We start from the raw sequence: 23,653 nt of genomic DNA, 5'->3' as shown, positions 1-23,653 counted from the left end.
GTGTGTGTAACCAGTGACTGAACTACTCCAAGGAAAAATTGAATTTTACTTCCAGTAACCTAAGTACATCCTTACAGCTTAATTCAGTGTCATAAGCTCTTACCAAAGACTCCGTTAATTTTCCAGAGATGTCATATTTTGAACTCTACATAAATCTCTAACAAGTGTATAGTCCCTCAGCAACTTGGAAATCTATCATCAGATTTTGACCAAGCTATTTAACTACTATCTTGTTACCAAGATGGTCTACTAGTACCATCTTTTGTTTATAAGAAGTAATGCATCAGTTCAATAGTTAAGAAATAATTTTTGAATTGCTGCTAAACCTTTCAAGTGATTTTCTTATATCATCCTTTTTAATCTTTGCAAAAACAGTCAGGCTAGGAAAGGCCATTAAATTTAACCAAAGGTCACTACTTATTCTGTACTTGAACACCAACTTATCACCTCAATATCATAAAAACAGTATGTTAATAAGGGAATTTTCTGATACAATACACTTCTTGGATGAAGTTTTTCTTTCATTTTGTCAGGTACATGTTTGAGAACATAAATATATACAGTGCTCCTCAATGTGTTTATGTTTAAAATTGTGGCCTTGTGTATAATCCTATTAATGCAGCCATTATGATATGTTACTGATTAATATGACAGGTAAGTGACTGTCTTAGCCAATATTTGTTTTGTAATCCAAAGTTTCAAAGGCATGCACTAATTTGTGTGTAGACCCACTTCACTTGATCCCAACTCCTGTCTTCATAGTTTCTAGATTGCCTCAGGTTTGAACAATGTGACACCACAGTTGAGGGGAATTAGACATACAGGACTTGTCTGAACTCCTTACTTATTTTACATTATCAATTTGAATTGCCTGTGCGTAGTGGGCAAATATTAAATCAAAAAGTAATGCCTATTTGCACATATATATGGACAGCAATATTGCATTTGAAATAGGTAAACATGGATAAACCACAAATATAATCATGCACCTTACTATGTACAGTGGAAAGGTTGCAATCATTTTTGGATAAGGTGTTTTCTTTTGCCTACATATAAACATATGATCTGTGAACACTAACCTGTGGCCTTAGCAAATTGGACTTGAATTCTAAACAAAATTTTAAGCTGCCTTGTTCTGATCAGATACCTTTGTTGATAACTTTAACAGAATTAAAACCATTTTTTTTTAATATAAATCATCACATTTGTGAAATTATAAAAGTGACAAAACACTTGGGGGATAATTTTGAGTTTCTGCTGCTGGTGAGCCATGATCCCTGACAGTATCACTTACACATTAAACAACCCCTTTACTGTAAAATGCACATTAACAAATAACATACAGGTGCTTAATGGTGCTTAAATGAACAAATACCTTCTGTAGTAACATAATTGTGCTAAGTATTTTACAAACTAGATAGGATGAGTTTGCAGCAATATTATCATTTTTGTATTATTTGGTTCTCTCTTCCATAAAGTTCTCTATTAATTAGTATAAATGGATCAGAGAGAGTACTAATTATATTTCTAGTGTTTTACTGTCTTCATTGTTTATAAATTTAGGTTAAAGTATTAACATCAGTATTTGTCTTGGATAACTGCTTTGATATGTTAGATACCCTGGCAGTTAAAGCATTTATAATGCAAAGAAAAATGTACATATTGCTAAAGAGCTTAATTTATTAATGAAGTATTTGTTCACATTAAAAATGTGTAAATATTTTATGGTCCACAGTAAAGATTATTATTGTGATATATTTTAAGCAGATGAAATGTTTACTTATGTCTTTCTTTTGAGAGAATCCTGGTGTTAAATTACCACATCCACAGAAATGTATCTTCTATATATTTGCTTTAAAAATATGTACAAAAGAATTCTGTACAGTTAACAGGTTTATATTAAACCTAAATATTAAACTATGTTTTACAGTGTAAATTTAATCTTAAGTGCAAAAGATTTCTATTTGTTCATGATATCCTACCGAAGTAATATTTTTTAAAATTCACATCTAATTTTTGAAACCTTTAGCCAATGAATGATGAGTGTGAAAAATGCACATTTCCATAATGGACTTTGTTAATTATTTTTTACTTTGTATGATACATTTTACACAAATAGAGCTGATTTGTCAATTAAGATATAAATTTGAATCTAATTGAAAATGAAATAGCTGGCATTGTGGATATAAATAAAGGGTTGCAATTACATCACAGATGACTTTACTCACTGTAACAGCTGCCTAGTGATCCTTGCTTGGCTCAACTATTGTTCCTAACACCTTCTAAAAATATATTTGGTGCAATGATGTGTCACCTGTCAGGAGAAATGTATTTATGTAATGTTCAATTCAAGTGAACACATCAGTAAGAAATGGCAGAAGATGGTTAAACATTTGATGGCTATTGCTTTCACATGTATTTTATACTAGTTATCATGAACAGTAATTCAAATATTGAATTATGGAGTGCATTTTGCATCTCAATATTTAAAGTTCACTTGAATGTGGTGTCTACACATTTTATCATAGCTTTGGAAAACTTTACAATGCTATCCTACTTTTAAGCAGCATGATGGCAGTTTCACTAATGATACAAATATTTTCTGTGGATGATTTTTAGTAGCTTTTTAAAGTATTATAATTGAAACACTCGCGTAATAATTTGAAATATTATTATTTATGTGTAGAATGCTTCATTTAAAAATTTGATGATATTTAGATAGAAAACAAATACTCTCATGGCTCAGTGTTAAATACTGAGGTATTATTCGTTAGGAATATTGCAGCCATTACTGATCTAAATCCTGAAGTGCCACAGCAATCGGTTTTTATTTTCATTTAGGGATTTTCTAACTGTAGACATGTTTTGTGTGAACCAAAAAGTAATGTTTGCAAGCATTCAAAGTGATGTATTAATTTGCAAAATCATGCAACTGTCCATGCTCTTCCAGATTATCCAACAGCATATGTTAAATAGTCTGTTAGCTTTTATAGATCATTATTAGCTTAGTGTTCATCCAAACATTTGCTGATTTGCGAAATTTTAAATGCAACGCTTTATTTCATTTACTCATGGGTCTGGGTGTCTCTGGCTCAACCTAATTATTGTTTAGAATGTGGAAGTCTATGTGGTGTAATTACACTCACACTGCTGTTAAGGAGGGAGTTCCAGAATTTTTATTCAGTGACAGTGAAGGAAAAGTGACATATTTCTAAGTTAGGTTGATGTGTGACATGGAAGGAAACTTGCACGATTTGATGTTTGCTTGTGTCTGTTACCCTTGTTGTTCTAGGTTGTAGAAGTCATGGGTTTAGAACTTGCTGTCTGAGGAGTCATAGAGCCATAGAGTCCTACAGCACTGAGACAAGCTCTTTGGCCCAAACCCGTTGCAGTGTACCTTGTAGATGCTACACACTGTAGCTACTGTGCATTGGTGGCAGAAAGTGTGACTGTTAAAGGTGTTAAATGGTGCAATCAAGCAGACTGCTTTACCTTGGATGCTGTCAAGGTTTTTTTGAGTCTTTTCACCTGATTCCCATTGGCCCCCACTTTCACAGGGATTTTTGATGCTGTACTTGGTTAAATGTTACCTTGATATCAAGGGCAGTCACCTTAACTTCTGCTCATGAGCTCAGCTCCTTTGTCCATGTTCGGATCAAGGTTGACATGAGACCAGAAACTTGAGTGGGCCTGTGAAACTTAAACTGAGTTACATGAGTAAGTTACTGTTGAGTAAGTACAGAGGAACCTCGATTATCCGGCATTCAATTATCCAAATATCGGATTATCCGGCAAGATCGCAAGGTCCCAATGCTCAGCTAAGCTATGTTATCCAGCATTCCATTATCCAGAATTTGATAAACTGAACGAAATATTGCCCACCCATGCCCTTTGGATAATCAAGATTCCTCTGTACTACTTAGTAATGTTGTCAATGACACATTCCATCACTTTAATGATACACAGTTAGATTTGCCCTGCTTTTGTGCACAGGACATACCTGGGCAATGTTCCATTTTGTCAAGTAGATGCCAGAACAAATCTTCAGTACTATTTTGGGAATGTTATCTGAGCCCATTGACTTTCCAGTATTTAGTGCCTTCAGCGCTTTTGGATATCATGTGAATTTTCTGAAGGCTGGAATCTGCTGGGGACTGCAGGAGGAAGGTGAATACATCATTGATTGGGCACTTCTTGCTGAAGATGCTTCAGCCTAGTCTTACGCACTGATATGCTAGGCTCCCACTTCCAGTGAGTCATTGAATTGCCCCCCACCATTGATGACTGGTTACAGCTGGGCTGCCACTGCTGAGATCAAATCCAATGATCCAAGCCTGCTGAGCTCTCTTGTGGGCTGTGTACATTGCTTGGTGTGCAAGTAGCCTTTGTGACTTCACCGATTGACATCTCAAGTTTAGGTATGTCTGGAGTTGCTCTTTGCATGTCCTCCTGCACTCTTCTTGATCCCCTGGTTTCTTGGTGATGGTAGAATGGGAAATGGGCTCAGCCATAACATTATAGATTGTGGTCGAATAGAACTGTATTGCTGTTGATAGCTCACAAAGCCTCTCAGGTCCAGTCTCAGGTTGCAAGGTCTGTTTGAAATCCATCCTATTTAACATGGTGGTAACTGCACACAACATGATGGAGGATATCTTCAATGTGAAAGTGGGATTTCTCTCCACAAGGGCTATGTGGTGTTCACTTCTACCAACAGTGTTACAGACAGATTCATCTGTGACAGGTAGATAGTTAAAGATGAGCTTAAGTATGCTTTTGTTCTTGCTGGTTCCCTCCACCACCCCAGCCATTCCAGATCCAGTTTAGTAACAATATCCTTTAGAACTCAAAACACTTCAGTCAGTACTGGTGCTACCAGGCTACTCTTGGCAATAGACACTGAACTATCCAAATTAAATTCTGTTCCCTTGCCACCCTTAGTGCTTCGTCCAAGTGGTGCTCAAAATGGAGGAGAATTGATTCACCAACTGAGGGACTGGGGGAATGCTGAAGCAGTAATCAGAAAGAGGTTTCCTTATCCATGTTTGACCTGATGCCATGATACATCATGATGTATGGATTCAATGTTGAGGATTCTCAGGGCAACTCATGCCTATAAGTTTACACACTGTGCCATCACAGTTGCTGGGTCTGACCTCGCAGTGGGACAGGATATTCCCAGAGATGGTGATGGTGCTGTCAGGGATGTGATTCCTTGTGTATGACTATGCCAGACTGCTGCTAAACCAGCCTGTGAGACATCACTCCCAGATGTTAATAAGGAGGATTTTGCAGGGTTGATAGGGCTGGGTGTGTCATCATTGTTTCCAGTGTCTGAGTCAATCCTAGATGGTTTGACTGGTATCAGTTTTTTTTAAATCATACTTTGTAGTGGCTAGTTACAACAGAGTGACTTGCTAGATCATTTGAGATTCAATCATATAGGTCAAGTGAGGACAGCAGATTTTCCTTCTATAAGTGACATTAATGAATAAGATGAGTTTTATGACAATTGATAGTGTTCATGGATGTCATTTGATTAGTTTCTTATTCCAGACTTATTACATAAATTCAATTTCACCATCTGCTGTGGTGGGATTCAAACTCATATCCCTCAGAGCATGGATCTCTACATTGCTAATCCAGTGACTAAACCACTATACTTCCCCTAAATAACATAAGTGAAGAATTTTTTGTTTATTTTTGAGTTATTCAGAAAACAGTATTAGTCTTGTGGAGAATTCTAGTAGCATATGGATGTCAGTGCATTGGTTTACCTTACTCAGCAGATAGACAAATAAAGGTTAGGGATGACTGTACATCTGCAGTAGGATCTTTCTGTTCATTTCAATTAACTCATTCCAACTCCTTTATTTGCCTGTTTTCAATTGTATTACGTGAATTATTCACTGAACATTTATTTAACCATGTATAGCATTGACATTTTAACTATCAAAATATTATTATTTCAAAATTCTTCCGGTGCTGATCAATAAACATTTTAAAATGTCCCATTAATAGATACAGTGTAATTGAAGGTAAAATTACACTTTGATTAGGGACACAGAAACTCACAAATACTTTTTCTAACCATTAATGCTTAAAAAAATTGCTGTGGGAAATTTCTGATCATCAGTCTCAATGTAAGTGTCACCCTGACTTCAAAACAAAGTTGAGCTTGAATGTTCCATTCTCTTTTAGAGGTGAAGGGGTGTTTTCATCTCACTACTTCGCTCTTTCAAATAACCTACCCCCTTCCCCATTCATGCTAAAGAAAAGCTTTCATGAAAAATACAATGTGTCATTTTCATAATAACAAAGGGATGGAATAACATATCCTTCTGATGCTCTGTTGCCTTTTGCCTATCTTCATGAAAGTCATGTAAGTATGTGGGATGTTACAGTTTTAGTGAAGTGGAGTTTGTTCAGCCTCCAAGCACTGAGATCTCAAGTCCATAAAACAAGTCAATCTGCTAGTTGCATTCTACAAATAAGCTAATGTGTGTTTGCTTTCCCATTTGTTCCCATGTGTAGAACGTTTTTGTAAAGGATTTTTTATTTTAATCTGTGTGAAATCCTACTCCTACTAAAAAAATTACAATTACATCTGACAGCTATTAGATAGTCACCAGGAATTGCAATATATCTCATCTGATACGTCATAAGCTGTTTTATTTATGTGTTAAGTTACATTCCTGCTGCAAAGCATGTAACCTTGATAAAACACTATAGTGCAAAATTATTGTGGATGCCATTCTTCAGTTGAGACATTAAACTGAGGACTTGTTTATCTATTCTTCTGGTTGAGATGGACATTAGAGATCCCAAGATACATTTATTGAAGACCAGTGTGAATTCTTGGTGTACTGGCTAAGATACTTGCTTTACATCTGCAAAAAGAGATTAAGTGGTTATTTAATTTATTGCTGTTTGTGTTGGTCTTTCTAGTAAACATTTAGCGGATGTAACAGTGAGTGACTACTTTCATTTAAAACCCTGGAGGACTTTTGGCTATAACATTCAACATGAAAAGTAAATATCGAATGCCTTTTGCCTTTTAGGATTCCAAGCTGATAGTAACCATCTCAAGAAAAAGCCTACAAGCAGTAAAAAAAAAATGGAAATTCCTCAACTAAGTCAGACAGTAAAAAAAAACAAAAATCGCCACACATGCAAGAAAGATGTGGTTTGTCGCTCTTTAATTGTAATGCAAACCACTACAATCAGAATTATTTTAAAATCCTAACAGTTTGAAGGTTTCCTTTACTTTAGAGTCATACAGCACAGTAAATTACATTTCAGCCCATTGGGTTGGCACTGGCTAAAACCAATTAATTATTCTAACCCCATTTTCCAGCACATGGTCCATAGCCTTGTATGCCAAATGCACATCTAAATGCTTCTTAAATGTTATGCGAGTTTCTGCCTCTACTATCCTTACAGGCAGTGAGTTGCAGAATCCCACCACTCTCTGGTTGAAAAAGCTTTTCCTTACATCTCTTCCAAATATCCTGCCCCTTAAATCTATGTCCACTGGTAACTGATCCCTCCATCATGGGGACAAGTTTCTTCCTATCTTCCCTGTCTATGTCCCTCAATTTTATACATCTCACTCATGTAGCCCCTCAGTCTTCTCTGCTCTGAAACAATCTCATCCTATCCAATCTCTGTTCATAACTGAAACACTCCAGCCCGGGCAACATCCTGGTAAGTCTCCTCTGTACCTTCCCTGCTCTAATCATGTCTCTCCCATAATGTAGATTCCAGAACTGCACACAGCTTTGAGAGTATATTCAAGTAGGCTTGATAACGGGTGACCTAAGATTAGCAGCAGCAGCAGAAGAAAGTAGCTTCTCAGATTGATTTTTATCATCAAATTTCACAAATTTCTTCATAGGTCATCCTGGAGATTTCACATCGGAATCTGGAATACTAACAGAATTTTGGTTTGTTATTCACATGAATAGATGAAGCACCTGAACTTTCTAAGAGAATATAACAGCTGCTTGCACATGGAAAAGCCTTTGTGGCAGATCACATTATCATTTTGCAATACAACATCTCAAGCAATAGATCAATGCAGTTCTTATAATTGATCTCCTTGTCACCTGCATAACAAACCATTCACCAAATTAAAAAGCAATATTTCTAATCATCTGTTTATGGGCATACATACAAATTAGGAACTTGAGGAATCCATTTAGCCCTTCAAACTGACAAACACTTATTTTTTCTACATTCCCATGGACATCATGAGACAAACCTCACTGAACATGATGGGCTGATTTCTGTATTCATTATGCATGTAACTTGCTTATGATGAACAATTCAGAAGGCATGGTACATTAACTGAAGAAGTATTCTACTAACGTGGGATTCCAGGATCTTGTAACTTGTTTTTTAAAAGAAATTTTGAATGTATTGAATTTGACATTTTAATCAATGTTTTTCATGTGACTGTGGGACCTAAAAAATTCTTTAGATCATCTGTAAAGTTCCAAATGGTACGAAGAAAGATCTGGGCAATCAAAGATTGAAGATCATAATTAATTGGTTCTCGGGCCTCAGCTACAGATCTATGAGATCATTTACATAATTGAGATCAGTTTAATAGTCTTTAAAAAAAATGGTTGATTGTATTTGATTTAAATATCTTCCATCTCAGTTTATGAAGATATTTTAAGTCTATGTTTTTATCCATATATTGCTAATTGAAAAAATATAAACGGATGTCAACAATATATGAATGTGAATTCAGATCTTCATTGGAGACTTCATGAAAATAATCTCTGGTATTAAACAATTCTTTGTGATATTGAAAAATTTAACATCTTGTCTCCAAATATCACAGGTATTGAATAACGAACCAATTAAAACTTCAGGGTTGACAAAGAAAATGTAGGCAAAAGTGAGGACTGCAAATGCTAGGAACCAGAGTTTAGATCAGAGTGGTGCTGGAAAAGCACAGCAGGTCAGGCAGCATCCGAGGAGCAGGAAAATCATCAAAAGCCCTTCATCAGGAATGGAGGCAGGGAGCCTCCAGGGTGGAGAGATGGGTGGGGGTGGGGTGGAGCTGGGGAGAAGGAAGCAAAGAGTACAATAGGTAAATGGGGGTGGGGTTGGAGGAAAATGTAGTATTACAAAATGTTATATTTATCTGTACTAAATTAACAAAATATGTTTGTATTGTGTTGATGACTGCACTAAATACATGAAAACCTCACAGTTCCAATCATTGGTTTGTAACAAATATCAACTTGGCTCTTATTAAGATTTCTTAATTTTGATCATTATAACATCTAAAGGTAAGGAGCAAATAAAGATTCAAAATCGTTATACTGTATTAGTGTTTTTTGGGGATTTAAGCGCCATGTAAGGCTTACAGAAAAATTTAATTTCGACAGATTTAGATCTCTGCATATTTATGTTGTAAGATAATGTAATTATACCAATGCTAACTGTTCACTACATTCAGCTTGGATTTTCTGAAGCATAGCTTGACCGGATGTGAATGGACAAAATAAGATTTACTTTCTCTATTTTTTGGAATCCTACAAGTTATCCTGCTTGTTTTCATTGTTAATCGATAACATGCATCATTGGCAGGCAGTACTTTGTACTTGCTACTTACCAATGATTTCAACTATATATGTTGAGGTTGTACAGGACATTGGTGAGACCTCTTCTGGAGCACTGTGTCCAGTTCTGATTGGCATGTTACAGGAAGGAGAAAGTGAGGACTGCAGATGCTGGAGATCAGAGCTGAAAATGTGTTGCTGGAAAAGCGCAGCAGGTCAGGCAGCATCCAAGGAGCAGGAGAATCGACATTTCGGGCATGAGCCCTTCAGGAAATACAACATTTCCCGAAGAAGGGCTCATGCTCGAAACATCGATTCTCCTGCTCCTTGGATGCTGCCTGACCTGCTGCGCTTTTCCAGCAACACATTTTCAGCTCACGTTACAGGAAGGAGAGATTAAGCTAGAGAGAGTTCAGAAGAGATTTACCAGGATGTTGCTGAATATGGAAGTTTTGAGTTGTAAAGAAAGGCTGGATAGGTTGGGACTTCTTCCTCTGGTGCTTAGGAAGTTGAGAGGTGACTTTATAAAGATTTATAAAATCATTAGATAGTGAATGGCTGTTTTCCCTAGGATGGCAGATTTCAAGATGATTTTTAGGATGAGAGGAGAGAGATTTAAAAAAGACACAAGGGGTTAATGTTTTACATGTGGTTTGCGTGTGGAATGAACAGCTGAGGAAATCATGGATGCGGGCATAGTTACAAAATTTAAAAAAAACATTTGGATAAGTACATGAAAAGGAAAGGTTTGGAGCGATATGGGCAGGAGTAGGCTTGTGGGACTAGTTTAGTTTGGAATTATGGTTGGCATGCTCTGGTTGGACCAAAGGGTCTATTTCCTTGCTATATGACTCTGACAACATCTATGACAGAGTTTAGTTTATATAACAAGTACAGTTTTACAGTGTATTAGTTACATTACATAATTAATAAGGAGCAATATGTCAAAAACAACTTTTCTCCATTAATTCAGAGCATTGGATTCAGCTTATTTTGCCTTTTCATTACACATGTAGTGGTTTTCTATAGTACATCTTAATAGAATAAATAAAAGAAATAAAAGCCCTGCTTTGTGAATTTTCTCTGTATTCAGCAATAGAACAGAAATATTGAGCTGAACCTTCTGTTTTTTTCTCTCTAAGTGTCAATTTCATGGAGTGTTTCTCACCTCTAGGTCTCATGAGTTTTCTAATTATATCTTATCAACTTTGCCTCATTAATTCCTTACTCCACCCCTCCAGCACCCCTCTCACCTAATTCTAGCCCCATCTTACCACTCACTGTTCCTGGAACATCTCGCCACTGCCATCATGTCCTGTAATTTATCAGCATCTCTGGCACTGATGACATCTTTAAAAGTCCATCGTGCACCTTGACAAACATCATTAGTCTGAAATTGCTGTGCTGAAATTTGCCCCAGACATGGCAGACAGAGAAACTTGGCACTCTACTCTGCAGTCTGAGTCCTGGACATCCTGCTGGATGGGGTGTTGCAGAAACAGGATATCCTCTCTCTCTTGAATGTCTAAAGCTGGACATGACATCAGACCATGCTAGCCTGGCCAGAGGTTACCCCAGGGCAGTCTCAGCCACCTAGAGGAACGCACTATAGTGTAAATGTCACCATCTTCTCTCTGATACCTCACAGTCTCTCTATCGTGTACAAGACACAGCTCCCACCAAGGCTGATGCCCTTTCACACTCAGTATTGCCTGCAACACCTACCGTCGTTCACAGTAACCCACCCAACCTGCAATAACATGAACCCTGCTTGCACTCTGTGTTGCCCAATAATTCCATGTGTCTGCACCAAAACTAACAGCTGTGCACTCACTTTCATCTCCTAAAATCCCTGCCTTTCTCCCATTCCAAGAGGGCAGAGAAGGTCAACGTGAGTGGTGGACTGCTTAACATTTGACTCCTCCCTCCTCATGAGGAGAGGATCCTGAATCTATTCATCTCAAGTACCTGGTTACCCATGTCCAATCCTTTGGACTAATTTTGGAGACTCCCCTTGATTTCCTGTGCCAGGACCTCCTGCGGAAGGCAATCTCTCCAGACTTGACTAAAGCCTGTTGACAACAATGACAAGTTTCCTAGATTTGTGTCTGTGCTAAGCAGCAGGACAATACTGTGGGCCTAGTTCAAAGGCAAGGAAAAACAAGGATGCTGTGAACATCCAGTAGGCTCAGAGTGAGTGAGTGAGCATGTGGCTTGGTGCAGTCCATGAGCTGGGCGCATGTCCCTGAGTGCAAAGTGTCCTGGCTAGAGCACCACAATGGTAGTTGTTGGTGTAGCTTTAAAGTACAGAAGTGCCATGAGAATGATACATGGTGGATGTGAGGTGCATTTGGCTGCTGCCCATGAAGTTTGGTGCCCAGTATCCAACATAGATGTACTTCAGAGCAAATAGTTACCTGAAATAACCAAGTAAGCAATCTGACTTCCAAGTTGAGAATCTCAGTGATTAATTTGCTGACCAGCAGGTGATAGGAAACTACATATTAATGAGGCGAGATGTGTAGTTTAACAGGTCCTTAACAGGTAATAATCCCCATTAATTGGCATCTCTCTGCTCCGTAGTGAGAATCTTGCCTGGATACGGAGAACCTGATTTAAAGATGCGGCGAGTTGCTCTCATAATTGAGACAGCCTTTGCTGGGCTTATTGTACAACTCTGCCATATCTCACCATAACCCATGTTGGTCAGGTGCTATATAAGGGTCTGTCCACATTTTTATTGTTCTTATTGAATATGCATAGACATTACCAAATAGAACATGAACTGATTATTAGAGAAAATAAAAAATCTAAGAAAAAATATAAATACATTTTATATCTTTAAATATTGGAGCTGAGGAAGACCTTAAAATGTTTTGTGTTTATGAGGATCTCGGCAATTTTAATAAAAGCATTTCATCTTTGTCTCAGAGAAAAACATTTTTTTGCCGATTTAATTATTTTACTTTCGTAAAAGAAATACACAAGCAGAATTACCTCAGCCAAGTAGTTTCTCTGTTTGTTTGTTTATGAAATTAGCAGTCCTGACCTCTGAGACTTCTTTATCCTCACTTGAACTCTCACATCTCCTCTGACAATAGTACAGACTTCCAAAATTTCAGCTTCAACTCTTTCACAATATATCTAACTTTAAATCTAGGGAATGTTTTTCTCCATGTTTTTCACATTGCTTAGCTAAATGAGCAGATTATGCATGTATGATACGGTTTGTATAGCTATATAGCTGTGGTATATGTTACAAATTGTTTCATTCATACTATCAAATACATTAAATTGTATTTGGAGAATAATATGATCTCGTTAACAACATTTCATTCCATTTACTTATGTTCATTTTGACACCATATGATGTCCTAATTCTCTAAATAGTATCTAAATTGAATCAAATGATCACTCAGAGAAAGTTAAGTGAGCGTCGTCACCATGGCTATAGTAATGCAATCAAGGACTAGAAGAGCATTTTAAACTGAGGTCATAGACCCAGGATGTGCAAGGCCAGAATTAAAATGACAAAGGCATAAATTAGAAGCCTGAATAGCCCTTGATTAGACTTTGTTCAGCCCAAAGAAAAGGTGGGAGATCTTTCAATAAAACTGTTATAAGTGGGAAACTGTAAATCACTTATTTGCTGTAAACCACAAGGATAGGGAATCACTCAGGGAAAATTGTGAAAGAAGCAGTGATCATTATTAGAGGCACAGAGAGCAGGAATCATCCAGAAAAAGTCCTTAAAGAACCATCTCTCAAAGCTTTGAATAGCAGGAATCATTTATTAAAACAGTGATTAAAGAGGGCATTGTTCAACTAAGCGAGAGTCATTGAATAAAACTGTTCAGGAAATGAGAATCATTTATTGAGTCCGTGAACAGTAGGATCCTCTAATGAAGCCATGATAAAAGTAGTAATCATCCATATTAGCTGCTAAAGGCAGGACTCCTCATTTTGGCTGCAAGAAGGTGGAAGTCCTCTATATTGTCCTTAAATCAAGGGAAACCTCTGCAGTCCATGTAGCAAAGGTCAGGAGAACTGCCTTTACTAAAAAATAAAAGTCTTTCAAGGAAGGAAAATAAATAATTACATTAGGAAGACATGACATCGGATACTATATTGTCAAGAAGATTTAATTTCAGGGTTTGGAGATACCAGTGTTGGACTGGGGTGTACAAAGTTACAAATCGCACAACACCAGGTTATAGTCCAACAGGTTTAATTGGAAGCACTAGCTTTCAGAGCGCCATTCTAATGACCTGATGAAGGAGCGGTGCTCCAAAAGCTAGTGCTTCCAATTAAACCTGTTGGACTATAACCAAGTGTTGTGTGATTTGTAACTAATTTCAGTGGTTGACTTAATAGAACACAGAATTGCATATCTTGAAAAAAACAGTTCTTAAGAGCTTCCAAATTAGATCCCAGCTTAGATGCTGAACAAGTAAGTACATTTGAGAGCATAGTTGATGATGTTATAACTCACCAAAGTGTTGTAGAAGAAATGAAAACTACTGACAATTACTTTAATCTCCAAATAAAGAAATGTCTTGGTAGACCAAGAATTAATACAAGGGTCCAACATCCAAGAGATTCCATAGATGATTTAATTAATGATCTCCACAGATTAGCCCAAAGATTATTTAACATCAGACTTCCCCCAGTCCAACAGAGAATTGGCAGTTGTTTTTGGAAAAGTAATATAACTCCAGTATGATGTGTGACTTAGTGGAAAAATCAAGCTGTGGCATCCTCATATATCTGCTGCCTTATGACAGATATCAACTTGTGAGGATGCTGTCCAGGAACCTTGGTATCATGCTATGATGCATTTTGTGATCGGGCACACTGCTGGCACTGTGCTGTCAACTTCCTCATTTCACCCCAATTAGTTATGTGTCAGGAATGCCCATCTAGCACTCTCACACCCCACCATCAACTGAGGTCTTTAATTTGGAATTAATACCAATTTAAGGACCTCATCTCACTGCTGCTGGTATTGACCAGAAGAGTGATTCTTCATGCCAATAAAAAGCTAGAGATCAAACTGGAGGCAGAGACAAGGTGGAAGGCAGGAGAGATGAATTGACAAAAGAGATATTGCTACAAAGCAAAGGAAATAATAGTGGGGCAAGTAATGAAAGGAAAGATTGGTCTAGAGGATGGGCAAATTTTAATAGCAGAAGAATTAACAAGTGATCAGTTTGTATCATCTGAAATTGTTGACCTCTACATTCAGTATGAGAGATGTGAGGTGCCTAACTGAGGGATGAGTTGCTGTTCCTTGAGTTTATTTTTATTTGATTTTTATTCAAACAGTTTTGGAGTTCAAAATAGAGAGGTCACAGTATGAGTGTCGGAGAGACCTAAATGACAAGTGACTTGAAGCTCAAGGTAATGTTTGCAAACTAAACTCAGGTATTCCACAGAGTGATCACGCTCATATTGGGCTCCCCAGTGTAGAGGAAATCATATGATTCATCTAGGAGGGATATTTGGTACCGTGAATGTTAAGAGGAGCGAAAAGAACAGGTGTTGCTTTTACTGCACTTGCATGATGCATGGAAAGGGGAATGGCTGTTGAGAGTCATTGAAGGGTGAGCCAATGTATCCCAGGTGGGATGGTCTCTTGGGAAACTGAAAGAAAAAGAGAAGTGAAGATGTGATTGGTGACAGCATCATGTTGGAGGCAGCCGAAATGGTAGTGGATGATAATTGCCTGTGGAGGTCGATGTGAAGGAAAATGGGGACAAACAGGATATTTCCTTCTCTCCCTTGTCTCCATGTTGCTTATCACTTACATTTCCTACATAAAGTCACAGCTCTCCATCCTGTTCAGTACTTTCAGCATTTTCTGTTTCTTTTTCAGACTTCCAGTCTCTACATTATTTTGTTGATGTATTATGGCTATATTTTATATATATATTATCTATATATTATCTATCTATATATATATCACTGCCTTAGATTCTTTGTGTCATTAGTAGTAGACATTCTTGACTGTCTGATCTATTTTGCAAGCACCATTTTGCTCCAGCTTTCTTGCAAATTGTGAATGAATAAATTGACAATTGAAATTCTAATTTTGGCAGTGTGGGTGCAAAATTGGTGTTTGATGGATAGAAGTTGTTGGAAAAAAGAATTGGAGATTATATGATGAACGGTTAAATGTTACCTTATGTGTTGCACATTGCTGAAGTTGAATTTTAATTTCATTTTGACAATTTGTATTAACAACATATGAAGAATTTTTGTTTATAGTGTGCCATGGCTTCTCTTTCTGTCATGGTGGGCAGGTAGAATTAAAAGCTGGATCACTCATGAAAAATAGTCAGCCAGGTTTGGCTGCAATATCTGGAGGATTGTCATGTCAACCATTTTAATCTAAAAACAAAATATAATGGGCAACTTACAAAGCTCTTGTGATGCAGCAGTCTGGGCCAGGACATCCAGGTTCAAGTCCCACTTGTCCAAGATGTTTGTCACACAACATGTCCAAGCAGGTTGAAGATATAAGCATATTGGGCAGCTCTATTTGAGTTTAAGTGACACGTATTTGAATTTCCTTCATTTGAGTGTAATTTTGAGATGTATTTCATAGTCTGCAACTTTAGTGTTGACTGAAATCCATTAAAAAGAGACTGATAGGCTAGAGAGAATTAATGGATGATCTGCTGTGAGTCATTAAATAAACTCAATATTTGGATGTTTAGCTAGTAATCTATATTTTTCTATTGTAAACCTTAAAATGAAGTAGATTAGTACAATTTTAGAGCTCTGAAAAATATGATTCCAGCTATTACTAATGACAATGCGCAATGTGCCAGTACTTATATTCATTCACCTATTTACTGTTAATTAAGTCTGTTTGGCAATCAATAGCCTAAGTTATAGACCAGTAATGCATTTACTTTCACATCTACTATTGTCCAGGAAGATCATATGGGGTCATGTAAAATAATCAGTAGCTGAAATGTAACATCAATGGGTTTCTGTTCAACCATAAACTTGCAGAAAACCAGGTCGATATAGAGTGCGTAAATAAATACTCACAAGCCTAAAGCAGTAATGGCAGGTAGATTTCTGAGATGCTAAACCTAAGAAAAATACCCAGATTAAAATTCAAAAGGCATTAAGAGCCCGTTTGTCATTATGTCTTGATGTTAGGTTCTTCTGTTTGTAGGAACTAAATTCTTCCTAGGAATATGATGCTATGTTCAAAGTCATTGATCTTTTGGTTTGTGCAAAAGAAGATTACAATAAATGGGAATGGGATTAATGGAAAATTAATTAAATAGATTTAGAACTGGTTTAGAGAGATAAAAGAAACGGGTTTTATCTAATGAGCAATAACTAGAAATTTGCTATAATGGACTTGTCAGGATATCTTTCAACTCTTGACACTCATAAGCTATGTTATATGTAATTACAATGATCTAGAGTTTCTTAATGTGATTATGTGTAAAGGAAATGAATAATGTTCAAAGGCACTCAACAAATTAAGTAGCAATGTCCAAATATGACAGATATACCTTTGTAGAATAATGCATATCACTCCAGGAAATGTATAGAATGAACGGGTGTCTATTTGCATAGCTAATAGAATGGGAAAAGTAAATTGGATATAATCATCTTGATTTCCTGAATGAAACTATTACTCACAAAGCTAATGAATTTTGCTATCAAAATTGATGAACTAACCAAGCATTATTCAATAATACTGTTGCAATTTAGCAATTTCCCAGCAGTTTTCGATGTATTAATACGTAAAGGATATTTTTGCATGTTTTTGGGTTCAGCAAAGAATAATATAAAAGACTTCTGGGTTTAAAGCTCTGAGTGAAGAAGGCAGTTTTTGTGGTAGTTTAGACAAGATGACAACTACACTATGACGCATTTCTTTGTGAAACATCTTTGTGATAAACAAGTTATTAAACTGAAGCAGTGGACTCATGGTGTTTTCTTTTCCTCAACAAAACAGCTTCATGCAATAGTAACAACGAATAAAAATTACTTGGAAATTATTTAAAGAAAGATGGGATTAATGGTTACGTTTACACTGATATGAAACACAATGGACAAAAAAATTAAGTCATTAGCTCCCAATGTTTTTGGACGTTGGTTGCTCTCAGATCTCCAAAATTCACAGGTTCATTGTTAGTCAGTTTTCTCTGATTGTTGCCATAGTTTTCCATTGATGTTTCAATGCATCTCTTCTTTAAGATATGCTGGCTACTTTATTCATTCCGAAATGCTAGTTAACTTTAACTCGTGCTAGCAAGACATGAATGGGAGTCCCCTGATCATGTGTGCAATCAATGTAGAGAAAAGTGAGCACTGGCTGCACGCAGCAGTCATTCAGTTGAAGAGGCAGCACAAATTTGCAGTGTTGCATGCTTTATATTCAACCAGCATAGATTAAGCAAGCATCATAACTTCAGCTCTGTCACATGCTGTCAAAATTTTCCATAATGGTTCTTATTTGCTGGAAAAATAGCCCTTTGCATTCATTAATTTCAATAATTCATAAAGGAGTATGAGATTCCTGTTCTGGGCTCCTTTTGATTCCCTTTGGAAGCTGAAAAAATATTCAAGTAGTTTAGTGTCTTCCTAATTTCAGCAGTGGAGATTGAATTGAATAAATGCATAAATCGTATGTGATCTTTGATAGGAATATGTTGAAGAGCTATTTATGCTCCATAAATATCCTTTCAAAAGTTTAATTACAAAATCTCACTGCTGAGTCATTTTCTGGTTTTTAAATTGATTTATTGCTCATATGCAGAGCTGCATCAGCATTTCTTCCTGTTTAATGGGACAACTATTGTTGTTGCTACTAAACATTTGTTACCTTGCCTTGTTTACACTTCTTGCTCAGGGTAGGAGTGCTACCACAGTACTGAGGTGAGGCTTTGGTTTGGATTTTTACTCCTGAGACAGGTAGCATGAGTCAGGAAATTTTTCAAATTGCCACACCCGTCACAGAGAAAGTGCCCGAAAGGGCAGGATCTTCATTCTGGGGCAAGATGCAGCAAGTGGGAAATGTAGTTAGGTTTGGATGCAGATTGGAGGCAGCCACTGAGGCTGCAAAGTGCTGAGGCTCAAAGTGCTCTTCTGAAGGCCTCACTACATCTCAACCCTCAAACCACCATTCATACGCTCTGCCCCATCCATTCAACCCACTTCCTAATTCAACCTCCCATGATGCCTCATTCCTGCTCTGCCAACATGCTCTCCATCCAGTTCCAATAACCCATTGTACCCTTTATGACAATGTAATGTCAACTCTGGCCAACCTGTCCCACCCTTAGCCCTTCCATCCTCCATACCCATTCACCAACCATTATCCAGTATGGAAAATCTGCCAGAGCCATGTTGAGAAGAAATCAAATAAAGATGTAAACATCTGTCACAGCTTTCATTATTGAAAAAGAGCACTCCCATTCCTGAAAACGCTTTCAAAATTCGACTTCTCTTCAGGGGCTTAATACTTTATAAATCAAACTTTTATTCAGAACCCCAGATCAAAGAGGAAGTCCTTCAACAACCTCTTTGACCTATCAATCAAACTGTGAACGTACACCGCTGCTGCTGAGGTAATGTTTAGTTATTGACAACTGGGAAGCTTTCATGAAGAGCCTTTAGGATAGTGTTAACAAACTGCTATTGCAATTATGACAGCAGTGTTTTTGTAGGTGCAGAGAGGCTTTTTCTCACCTTTTTTAAAGATCTGGACATTTAAGTAATTTAATTACACAGGTTGGCTGTTCAACAACCTTATCCAACCTTCCAAAGTATTCATACGCTGTAAAACATGTGACTCCCAAACCTCAGGTTAAAACTTTTGCTAAAACGAAAATAATGCATGTTTCACGTCAGTGCTCACTTCCAGTGGCTCTGCTGAGTTTGGGTTTCAGTAATAACTGAGTTATAGCCCCACTACCAGCACAAATGGGATCCTTCAGAAATGGGGAAGGACTGCCAAATTTGTGACCTACCTACCATTTTTAAGTGTCTGTGGAGTCTCCAGAACTCAGAACAACTCTGCATCCTTCTGTCAGCACAAACAGTCTCACCTCAGAAGGTCACTAATTTGATTTCTACTCCAGAGACCGGTTCACAGATGTACAAATTGAGTGCTGCATTGTTGGATTTGCTGGTTTTCAGTGAGAGAAGGAGTGGAAAGATTTTTCTCTCGGTATGTTAAACTGAATTTCTGTCTGCCAGTTTAGGTGATTATAAAAGATCTCCTTACAGTGTTCAAGGAAAGACTAGGGTAGCCTCTGTATGTTCTGTCAAATATTTATCTCCATCCACTATTACTAAAACTGGCCATTGTTCAAATTTTTCACATTTATTCATAAGATGTGGGAATCGCTGGCTGGCCAGCATTTACTGACCATTTCTAGTTGCCCGTAACAAAGTGATGGTGAGCTAAACCTCTTGAAATGCTTCTGTAGGTAGACCCACAAGGCTGTTAGGGAGGGTATTCCCGGATTTTGACCAGTGACAGTGAAGGAACAGCAATACATTTCCAAGTCATAAAGGTGAATGACTTGGACAGGAACTTGGAGGTGATGGTGTTCCCATATTTCTGCTACTTTTGTCCTTATAAGTGGCAATGGTTGTGGATTTGGAAGATGCTATCTAAGGTGTATCTTGTACACATTGCTGCTCCTGAGCATTGGTTGTTGAGGGAGTGACTGTGGATTTGGTGCAATCAAGTGGGCTACTTTGTCTGGGATGGCGACTCATCCAGGTAAGTGGGGAGTATTCTATCACTCTCTTAACTTGTGTTTTTTAGATAGTGGGCAGGGTTTTGGGAGCCAGGAGCTGAACTCTATGGCTCTTAGCCCCTGACCTGCTTTGTAACCACAGTATTTATATGGCCACCCCATTTCAGTTTCTTGTCAGTGCTAACCCCCAAAATGTTGTTTGTGAGTTGATGGTAATACCATTGAATGCCGGGATGCAACGGTCAGATTCTCTCTTGTTTGAGAGAGTAATTACCTGGCAATTGTGAGACACAACTTTTACTTGCCATTTGTGAGGTCAAATCTTGATATTGCCCAGATCTTGCTGCATTTGCACATAGACAGATCCTGTATCTGAGGAGTCACAGATCTTAAGGAAACATCATTACTTTTGAGCTTTTGATAGAGGGAAGGCCATTGATAATGCAGCTGAAGATGGTTGGGTGTAGGGCATTGTGAGCTTGCTGTGTGTAACTGGGCTGCCAATACTTCAACAGTGACTATATTTCAAAAACACTGCATTGGATTTGAACTGTGTTGGAACATTTTGAACACATGAAAAATGCTATAGATTAAAGATCTTTCTCTAACGAAGCTAGGCACATAATTTAATGTCAGCCCTTGTGCTCTCTACATTTCACTGTATTTTCTATATGTTAGGAATGATTTTAATTTGAACCAACATTTTTATTTGAATAATTTTTTCACCCTATGTTTTCTCTCTGCTAAAGTATCAAAGGAACCTGATATTTCTGTGTCTGAGCATATTCCATCTGTGTACTCTTTTAACTGCATTACATTCAAAGATGCTTGTAGGCCTGTAGAAGCATTTATTTTTTTGGAAAATATTGCGGTTTCTCGATGTACACAAATCTCAGCTACCGTGTTTTGAGCTGTTCCATTTGCAGACAATTTGAAACCACAGTTTTTGAAGAAGCACCTTGGAATGCTTTACTGTGTTAAGGGTATATAGGTGCAAGTTGCTGTTGATCTCAGCTGTCCGTCTTGACTCCTAACTAATAGTGAATCCTAACTAATAGTGGGGTGTTATAGTCAGTCAGTGTGAGCTGATGCATAGTGTGGAACAGGTTAAAGAAACAAAATCCTCTGATCTGTTGGAAAGATGACAGGAACTAACTAATTTTAATTTATTTGTTTCTTAGAGCACAGGAAATCCTGTGGGAGAGGGGAATTTGTGATTAGCATATTGTGATGAAGACATTTTCCTTTAGTTTTCATAATATGTGAGGATTGTGGACAAGGCATGGATTTGTTGCCCATTCCTAATTTCCGTGAATAGAGTGGCTTGCTAGGTAGTTTCAAAGGATAATTGCTGTGGGTCTGGAGTCAAGTGTAGGCCAGAATGGGTAAGGATGGCAGACTTCCTTCTCTAAAGGCCTTTTACAGCAATTGATGGTAGATTCATGGCTGCCATTACAGATGAATAACTTTCATCCAGATTTTAATAATTGGATTATTATTCCAGTGACGACAACACAGTGTCACCATCTCCCCATAATTGTGGCTCTAGGTTCCATCACACAGGCTTCCTGACCTACCTGAAACTCACTAAATTGAGCAAGGTGATGGGAGAGCAGTGAATTAACAGGCTGGAAATCCTTTAAATATTCAGATTTCCTCGATGCATGGCTTTTACTCACAGAACTGCTACCTTGGATTTACTTTCTGTCTTTAACCTGTACTTCCCAGTTGTCAGTCAGTAATGTTGGGGCATCCCCAGCAGGAGCAGGAGCTGCTCTCTCCTCAGCCCTGTATTGGAGAAAACAAATGAACACATAATACCACCTTCCACAAGGCATTACCCTCAGCATAGAGTTTGCTGACAGAGGATCCAATTTCTGTCATGACTGAGCAGCAGTGTCTAAGGAGAGTCAGATGTTTGTGTCAGATTCCTGGAACAAGTCCATTTTCCGAATGAATGAGGCGAAGATGTGCAATGCCAACTGGCCAAGTCATCACATTTCTTAAATATCTTTACCTTTGGTTCCTTCCAGAAACCAGATTGTGGTAACTACAGAATCACAAAATTGGCTGCACAGAAATACATCTCAAAAGTCACTGATACCATAGTGGCTAGAGCTGCCACAGCTGAGTGCAAGTGATACTGCAGATGCTGGAGATTAGAGTCAAGAGTGTGGTGCTGGAAAGGAAAGGGGGAGTACAAAAATCGACTCAGATGCTACCTGACCCGCTGGGCTTTTTCAGCACCACACTCTCGACTGCCATAGCTGAGGCCAGTTGGGAATAGGAGAAACCAAGGACTTGCTGCTGTGGTTGGATTTTCACAACACCTTCCAGACTGAGTCGAAGTAACAATGAAGGCAACTAGAAATTTAAATGAGGGATTGGTATAGGAGACAGGGGCTTTACTTCACGGGCCCCAGCATCAGTACTAGAGAAAGAAAGAGTTGTTCCATTTGGATAAACTTTAGCTGATCTAGGCCTGGTAGGCGCCATTCCTAGATAATCAAATAATCGGGGGCTAAGGCAGGTTTAGACTTTAAAATTGGAGGTGGGAGGACTCAGGTACGGGTGTATTCAAAAGCAGCAAGGGAACGGCAACAGCAGATTTTAGGTAAAAGAAAATAAGTTGAGTGGGTGAAGAAGGGACAGAAAGAGTAGCAAAGTTAATGAGGCTTTAGATACAAAATGATGTAAGGAAAAAAAAATTAAAAATCCACACTAATTGCACCACGTCTGACTGCATGAACCCTTTGTAACAAATTAGATTAATTAGTAGTATCTATGAATACTAATACACTAGAAGTAATAGCCTTTATGGAGATATGGTTGCAAAATGTTCAAGGCTGAGAACTAAGTAGTTCAGAATGGTGAAAAAAAAAGGCAAATAAAAAGGGATAAGTCTGATAATAAAGGATAGAATAAGGACAGTATAGGGAAAGGATCTTAATACTTTTTGATTTTCTGAGCTGTTAGTTTGGTTGGAGCTAACAAATACCAAGGGGAAGAAAAGATTAGTTGGTGTTGTTTATAGACACTCTTACAGTATTTGTAGCACAGGATAGAGTACAAAGCAAGAAATCATGGCAAGCAATTAACAAGAGTAATTCTTCCACTCTGCTGAGATGGCTGACAAGTCCAGTGTGTGGTCGAGGTCTCTCACTAATGTAGGAAGGTGTCGCTTGGAGGATCAGGTAGATGATTTCTTGGGAGGATAGTTTTTTCCCTTCAATACTTCATCTTCCTCTTTGCATGTGTTCAGTGACTTCCCAGAGGTATATTCTCCATTTTAGTTAGTCACAATGTGTCAGCAGCAAGTATGTTTGATGAGTT

At 37.8% G+C, this 23,653-nt stretch overlaps 1 protein-coding gene across 4 annotated transcripts in view; it reads left to right on the top strand.

Moving 5' to 3' along the window:
* The window catches only part of adamts9 (ADAM metallopeptidase with thrombospondin type 1 motif, 9), a 255,565-nt gene that overhangs the window by 131,731 nt on the left and 100,181 nt on the right, over positions 1-23,653 (top strand). The window lies entirely within an intron of this gene.

Source organism: Hemiscyllium ocellatum, chromosome 14 (genome assembly GCF_020745735.1).
Source record: "Hemiscyllium ocellatum isolate sHemOce1 chromosome 14, sHemOce1.pat.X.cur, whole genome shotgun sequence".
In the NCBI taxonomy this organism is placed as follows: Eukaryota; Metazoa; Chordata; class Chondrichthyes; order Orectolobiformes; family Hemiscylliidae; genus Hemiscyllium; species Hemiscyllium ocellatum.
Note: the sequence above shows the minus strand (reverse complement) of the source record. Positions and strands in the feature narration are given on the sequence as shown.